Source organism: Oncorhynchus kisutch, linkage group LG2 (genome assembly GCF_002021735.2).
Source record: "Oncorhynchus kisutch isolate 150728-3 linkage group LG2, Okis_V2, whole genome shotgun sequence".
NCBI lineage: Eukaryota > Metazoa > Chordata > Actinopteri > Salmoniformes > Salmonidae > Oncorhynchus > Oncorhynchus kisutch.
Window position 1 is genome coordinate 21,979,470 of NC_034175.2, and position 8,488 is coordinate 21,987,957.

An 8,488-nucleotide genomic window follows, 5' to 3' on the forward strand; every position below is an offset into this window, starting at 1 on the left:
GAAGGTTTAGAGGCCATGATTATTTTCATCATTGTGTCAAGAGATGTAGTACTAAAACACTTGACTGTCTCTCTTGATCCTAGGTCCTGGCAGAGTTGTGCAGACTCAGGACAACTGAGCTTGATGAGGCCGAAGCACCAGTCACTGGCAAATCTGATGTGGCCTGTGATCAGGAAATGAAGGTCCAGATTGTGGTGGAGCTTGTGCATGGTCCACCAGGCACGATACCAGAGCACAAACTTGTTCTTGTTTTGATCACTGCAGTTATCACAATTCAGGTCCACATGGGTTTTCCCAACTCCATAGTTGGTGAAGAAACGATGCATATAGTTGATGACTGCACTGCTTGGGCCAACTCTCTTTTTGATGACTGTATGACTGGTGGATTAGAGTCAGGCGTGTTCTACTGATTAATGTTGAATTCCAGATACAAACATTTTAGCATTATTATACAAGAGATGCGAAATGGCATTCTGAGATAACATCACTACACACAGTAATGTTATGCTATTGTAACTAGCCAGCCATCCAACATCAGCTGGCTTAGCTAACAACCAGCTTTAAATAGCAATACAAACCGATTGTCATAGCTAGCTAAAGTTCATCAATAAGTTCAATGTTAGCTAGCTAACATTAGGCTATAACTAGAAATGCGAAATGGCATTCTGAGAAAACATCACTGACATTACACACACTTCATACACATAAATGAATGTTAGCTAGCAAGCCAGCCACCTAACCTCAGCTAACAGCAAGCTTTAACTTGGGCTCCTTTGTTTAGACATGTCCCGTTAACGGTAGCTAGCTAGCTAAAAAATGTACGATATTCCCAATCCATAAAGTAACGTTACTAGCAATACAAACCGATTGTCATGGCAAGCTACAGTTTACCAAATAATGTTAGGTTCATTGTTAGTTAGCAAGCCATTCATCGAACTCCAGCTGGCTAGCTAACAGTACGCTTTAGCTTGCAATGAAAACAACTTTCTGACAAAATGAGAAACTTTTAATATCTAAATCTGTAGCTAGATTCTTACCTGTATACATGGATGAAAGCTTCACGGCAGACTTCAACTCCTTTTATAAAACTTCCTGTGTTGTTTCCGTTTAGTTTGCACAGCTTGTTTGGCACGTTTTGCTCCACTGATTTCAAAATGTGTTATTTTCAGAGTGAGAGAGAGTCAGCATTGCATGGCACGATTGTCATCCAGAATGTAGTCCACCACAACTTTTTCCCACTGACCTTAGTCGATAGCACCTGATAAATTCATGGCAGCAATGTTATTGAGAGCAGTAGCAACATATTTGCAGTTCTCCATGGCTAGCATAATATCATTTGAAAAAACTGAAGTAGAAAGGATTATCTACGCATTACAAGCAGCTCATTTCATAGACACGAGATGCAACAAGGTAGACCAATCCAATCTCATCTCTTGGCATGTCCAGCCCAATCATTATCTCAGCCAATCATGTCTAGCGGGAAGGTTGCCCCCTTTTTCTGTGGCTAAAACAACTAGGCTCGTAACTTAACAATTTTATTCGTATTTACAGATGACATAGAAGTTTGAAATTAAGGCACATGAAAGTTCACATGTTTGAGAAGTCATTTCTGCATTTTGATTAAAAAAATACAAATAAAAAAACGTTCAAAAGGCTGTGAAGTCGTGACTTGCAACATACTCCTAGTTTCCTGAATCAGGTCACATATATCTAATATTTGAGATTCTTCAAAGTAGCCACCCTTTGCCTTGAAGACAGCTTTGAACACTCTTATCTTGGCATTCTCTCAACCAGCTTTATGAGGTAGTCACCTGAAATGCTTTTCCAGCAGTCTTGAAGGAGTTTCCACATATGCTGAGCACTTGTTGGCTGCTTTTCCTTCCCTTTGCGGTCCAACTCATCCCAAACTATGTCAATTGAGTTGAGGAAGGGTGATTGGTAAAACAACCCTTACACAGCCTGGAGGTGTGTTTAGGGTCATTGTCCTGTTGAAAATCAAATGATAATCCCACTAAGCACAAACCAGATGGGATGGCATATCGCTGCAGAATGATGTGGTAGCCATGCAGGTTAAGTGTGCCTTGAATTCTGAATAAACCACTGACAGAGTCACCATCAAAGCACCCCCACACATCACACCTTCTCCTCCATGCTTCACTGTGGGAACCACACATGTGGAGATCATCCGTTCACCTACTCTGCGTCTCACAAAAACCTGGAACCATAAATCTCAAATTTGGACTCATCATACCAAAGTACAGATTTCCACTGGTCTACTGTCTATTGCTCGTGTTTCTTGGACCAATCAAGTCTCTTATTATTATTGGTGTCCTTAAGTAGTGGCTTCTTTGCAGCAATTTGACCATGAAGGCCTGATTCATGCAGTCTCCTCTGAAAAGTTGATGTTGAGATGTGTCTGTTATTTGAACTCTGTGAAGCTTTTATTTGGGTTGCAATTTCTGAGGCTGGTAACTAATGAACTGCAGCCGAGGTAACTCTGGGTCTTCTTTTCCTGTGGCGGTCCTCATGAGAGCCAGTTTCATCAAAGTGTTTGATGGCTTTTGCGACTGCACTTGAAGCAACTTTCAAAGTTCTTGAAATGTTCTGCATTGACTGACCTTCATGTCTTTAAGTAACGATGGACTGTTATTTCTCTTTGCTTATTGGAGCTGTTCTTGACATAATATGGATTTGGTCTTTTACCAAATACGGTTATCATCTGTATTCAAACCCTACCTTGTCACAACACAACTGATTGGCTCCAACGCATTAAGAAGGAAAAAATTCCACAAATTAACAAGGCACACCTGTTAATTGTAATGCATTCCAGGTGATTACCTCATGAAGCTGGTTGAGATAATGCCAAGAGTATGCAAAGCTGTCATCAAGGCAAACGGTCACTACTTTGAAGAATCTGAAATATAAAATATATTTTGATTTGTTTAACACTTTTCTGTTTACTACATGATTTCATGTGTGTTATTTCATAGTTTTGATGTCTTCACTACTATTCTACAATGTAGAAAATAGTAAAAAATAAAGAAAAACCATTGGATGAGTAAGTGTGTCCAAACTTTTGACTGATGTTGTACATAGCTGTGGGAAGTATGGGTGCTGAGGGTGCCCCCTAAAAAAATCAGAATAAAACAATTTAAAGATGAAAACATTTATTTTAAAAATCTCAGCACCCTCTCCCCAAAACTACTTCCCACAGCTACTCACACGTGCACACACACGCAAATACTCTTTATTATTACTGCACATTTATTTATTTATTATTGGTATTGCGTATCTATTGCACAATTTCCCAGTCTTGTAAATATCCAACTTCAATTCGTTTGAGTGCCTTCTGTATTCTATTTTTGCTAAAATACTATTCTATTTTTTACTTAATTGAGTTTTTATTTTTACTGCCCTTTGCGTTCACTTACTTATTTTGTCTATTGTTGTTGCATTGTCGAGAGGTGAACCGTGTGAACTGTGAACTGTGTACTCCATGTAGGCTTACAATATATCATGTGTATATGATGAAAAAACTAACTTGACTTGAATTTATTGTAGATACTTTTTGAAGTAGCCAAAATAGAAATAAAGAGAAATAAAGCTCATTCCACCATGGACATCCTGCCAGGTGCGACAATTGAGTCTGGATCTTCTTTACTTCATTCCTCCCTCTGTAGCTCCGACCTCCTATCGACTACAGCCAGACGCGGTGTTTACAGCATAATCGAAACATCCAGCGCAGGTAATAGCAAATTATTATTAGATAGACACCGCTGGTATCTATCGCCAGCGTTCTCCAAACATGGTCTCCGTGGTAACACTGTCCTGCGATAGAAGCTGGACGGTCTTCGAGCTAAGGGCTTTGAGGAACCGGCCTGTCTGCTCTATCGGTTAATAGATGTAGACTGTTATCTGGCCTTGACTGTGCCGACCTCTTGATTAAGAGAGAAAGAGAGGGGGGAGGGAACAGTGCATGAGGGAGAAAAGTGACTCCGGCCTATCAAATCAAATCAAAATCAAATGAAATTTTATTTGTCACATACACATGGTTAGCAGATGTTAATGCGAGTGTAGCGAAATGCTTGTGCTTCTAGTTCCGACAATGCAGTAATAACCAACAAGTAATCTAGCTAACAATTCCAAAACTACTACCTTATAGACACAAGTGTAAGGGGATAAAGAATATGTACATAAAGATATATGAGTGAGTGATGGTACAGAGCGGCATAGGCAAGATACAGGAGATGGTATTGAGTGCAGTATATACATATGAGATGAGTATGTAAACAAAGTGGCATAGTTAAAGTGGCTAGTGATACATGTATTACATAAAGATGCAGTAGATGATATAGAGTACAGTATATACGTATACATATGAGATGAATAATGTAGGGTATGTAAACATTATATTAGGTAGCATTGTTTAAAGTGGCTAGTGATATATTTTACATCATTCCCCATCAATTCCCATTATTAAAGTGGCTGGAGTTGAGTCAGTGTGTTGGCAGCAGCCACTCAATGTTAGTGGTCTATTATAAGCAGTCTATAACAGCTCCTCCCTAGCTACCATACATACACCTGTATGACTAACTAAACATTGACTGTGGTGGTACGAGGTCATTCTGTCATTCTGTAGGCTAACCGCAGTGGAAAATCCCGCAACAGAATAATGCCCACTCATACTGACAAATGTGGTCAAAATATGTATTTAGTTATCCTACTTGTGTATCATATTTGTCAGTATGATTGGTGGTGAGGCATTTCTTAACAAAAAGGGAAACACAAAAATGCACTATCATTATTATGGAAGGTGAATGGTTTTCTTACCGGATCTGGTTGAAAAATAGAGGAAAAGTACCCAATCGGTTTGCCAATAAAGGAAAAAGTGGTCAATTTAAAAAGGTCATTGTAGATAATGTATAGTAAGCACACAGATGAGAGCAACTGGTTTCAACCCAGGTTTGGTCCTAAACTGAAGAAGAGCATCATGAAAAAAACATTGACTATTTAAATTCAAATGTTTCTCCCTATAAAGTTAAAGCTAAAAGTCCACCTTTTGGAGTGAAATAAATGTTGTGGCCAAACGTTTTGAGAATGACACAAATATTAATTTCATAAGTGTCAAAGGCTTTTATTGACAATTACATGAAGTTGATGCAAAGAGTCAATATTTGCAGTGTTGACACTTCTTTTTCAAGACCTCTGCAATCCATCCTGGCATGCTGTCAATTAACTTCTGGGCCACATCCTGACTGATGGCAGCCCATTCTTGCATAATCAATGCTTGGAGTTTGTCAGAATTTGTGGGGTTTTGTTTGTCCACCCGCCTCTTGAGGATTGACCACAAGTTCTCAATGGGATTAAAGGTCTGGGGAGTTTCCTGGCATGGACCCAAAATATCAATGTTTTGTTCCCCGGGCCACTTAGTGATCACTTTTGCCTTATGGCAAGGTGCTCCATCATGCTGGAAAAGGCATTGTTTGTCACCAAACTGTTCCTGGATGGTTGGGAGAAGTTGCTCTCGGAGGATGTGTTGGTACCATTCTTTATTCATGGCTGTGTTCTTAGGCAAAATTGTGAGTGAGCCCACTCCCTTAGCTGAGAAGCAACCCCACACATGAATGGTCTCAGGATGCTTTACTGTTGGCATGACACAGGACTGATGGTAGCGCTCACCTTGTCTTCTCCGGACAAGATTTTTTCCGGATGCCCCAAACAATCGGAAAGGGGATTCATCAGAGAAAATGACTTTACCCCGGTCCTCAGCAGTCCAATCCCTGTACCTTTTGCAGAATATCAGTCCTTCTCTGATGTTTTTCCTGGAGAGAAGTGGCTTCTTTGCTGCCCTTCTTGACACCAGGCCATCCTCCAAAAGTCTTCGCCTCACTGTGTGTGCAGATACACTCACACCTGCCTGCTGCCATTCCTGAGCAAGCGCTGTACTGGTGGTGTCCGATCCCGCAGCTGAATCAACTTTAGGAGATGGTCCTGGCGCTTGCTGGACTTTCTTGGGCGCCCTGAAGCCTTCTTCACAACAATTGAACCGCTCTCCTTGAAATTCTTGATGATCCGATAAATGGTTGATTTAGGTGCAATCTTACTGGCAGCAATATCCTTGCCTGTGAAGCCCATTTTGTACAAAGCAATGATGACGGCACGTGTTTCCTTCCAGGTAACCATGGTTGACAGAGGAAGAACAATGATTCCAAGCACCACCCTCCTTTTGAAGCTTCCAGTCTGTTATTCGAACTCAATCAGCATGACAGAGGGATCTCCAGCCTTGTCAACACTCACACCTGTGTTAACGAGAGAATCACTGACATGATGTCAGCTGGTCCTTTTGTGGCAGGGCTGAAATGCAGTGGAAAAGTTTTGGGGGGATTTAGTTCATTTGCATGGCAAAGAGGGACTTTGCAATTAATTGCAATTCATCTGATCACTCTTCATAACATTCTGGAGTATATGCAAATTGCCATCATACAAACTGAGGCAGCAGACTTTGTGAAAATTAATATTTGTGTCATTCTCAAAACTTTTGGCCACGACTGTACATTGGTGCGAGACACTATTCAAGTGAGCAGATTATTTTAAACATATCACATTATAGCGTTTATTGTTTGCACACAATGTGTCAAATGTGGAGTTCATGACCTTTTGGTCTGCCTCCTTAGAATTTACGGTTATACAGTAGTCACAGCTTTGTATACTCCCCCTCAAACCGATACCACAACAGCCCTCGAAGAACTTCACTGCACTTTATGCAAACTGGAAACCACATATCCTGAGGCCGCATTTACTGTAGCTGGGGATTTTAACAAAGCAAATTTGAGGAAAACTCTACTGAAGTTCTATAAACACATTGACTGTAGTACTCACGCTGCTAAAACACTCGACCTCTACTACACCAACTTCCGAGATGCCAATGCCCTCCCTCAAAAAGGAAGGAGAGGAAAAAAAGGAAGTACCCGTGCTGAGGACTATTCAACGCTGGTCTGACCAATCGGAATCCATGCTTCAAGATTGTTTTGATCACGCGGACTAGGATATGTCTCTGAGAATAACATTGACAAATACACGGATAAGGTGACTGAGTTTATCCATGGCAAGGTGACAGGGAATATGGCAGAATATAAACAGTGTAGTTATTCCCTCCGTAAGGCAATCAGATAGACAAAACGTCAGTATTGAGACAAAGTGGAGTCGCAATTCAACGGCTCAGACACAAGACAATCATGGACTAGGGAAGGGAAAACCAGCCACACCGCGGACACAGAGGTCTTGTATCCGGGCAAGCTAAACATCTTCTTCGCCCACTTTGAGGATAACACAGTGCGACCAACGCAGCCTTCTGCCAAAGACTGTGGGCTCTCCTTCTGACGTGAGTAAGACATTGAAGCGTGTCAACCCTCGCAAGGCTGCTGTCCCAGACGGCATCCCTAACCGTGTCCTCAGAGCATGTGCAGAGTGTTTACGGACATATTCAATCTCTCCCTATCCCAATATGCTGTCCACACTTGCTTCAAGATGTCCACCATTGTTCCTGTACCCAAGAAATCAAAGGTAACTGAACTAAATGACTATCGCCCCGTAGCACTTACTTCTGTAATCATGAAGTGCTTTGAGAGGCTAGTTAAGGATCACATTACCTCTACCTTATTTATTTTACCAGGCAAGTCAGTTAAGAACAAATTCTTATTTTCAATGACGTCCTTGGAACAGTGGGTTAACTGACCTGTTCAGAGGCAAAAGAACATTATCAGCTCGGGGATTTAATCTTGCAACATTTCGGTTAGTAGCCCAATGCTCTAACCACTAGGCTACCTACCTCCCCACATTAACTGACACCCTAGACCCACTCCAATTTGCTTACCGCCCCAATAGATCCACAGACGATGCAATCGCCATCGCACTGCACACTGCCCTATCCCATCTGGACAAGAGGAATACCTATGTAAGAATGATGCTCATTGACTATAGCTCAGCCTTCAACACCATAGCACCTTCCAAGCTCATTATTAAGCTCAGGGCCCTGGGTCTGAACACCGCCCTGTGCGACTGGGTCCTGGACTTCCTGACGGGCCGCCACCTGGTGTGGAAGGTAGGAAACAAAACCTCCACTTCGCTGATCCTCAACACAGGGGCCCCACAAAGGTGTGTGCTCAGTCCCCTCCTGTACAAAGGAGCTGATCGTGGACTTCAGGAAACAGCAAAGGGAACATGCTCCTATCCGCATCGACGGGACAGCAGTGGAGCAGGTGGAAAAGTTCAAGTTCCTCGGCGTACACGTCACTGACGATCTGAAATGGTCCATCCACGCAGACAGTGTGGTGAAGAAGGCGAAGCAGCAACTCTTCAACCTCAGGAGGCTGAGGAAATTTGGCTTGGCACCTAAAACCCTCACAAACATTTACAGATGCACAAGGCTGTATCACCGCCTGGTACGGAAACTACACCGCCTGCAACTGCAAGGCTCTCCAGAGGGTGG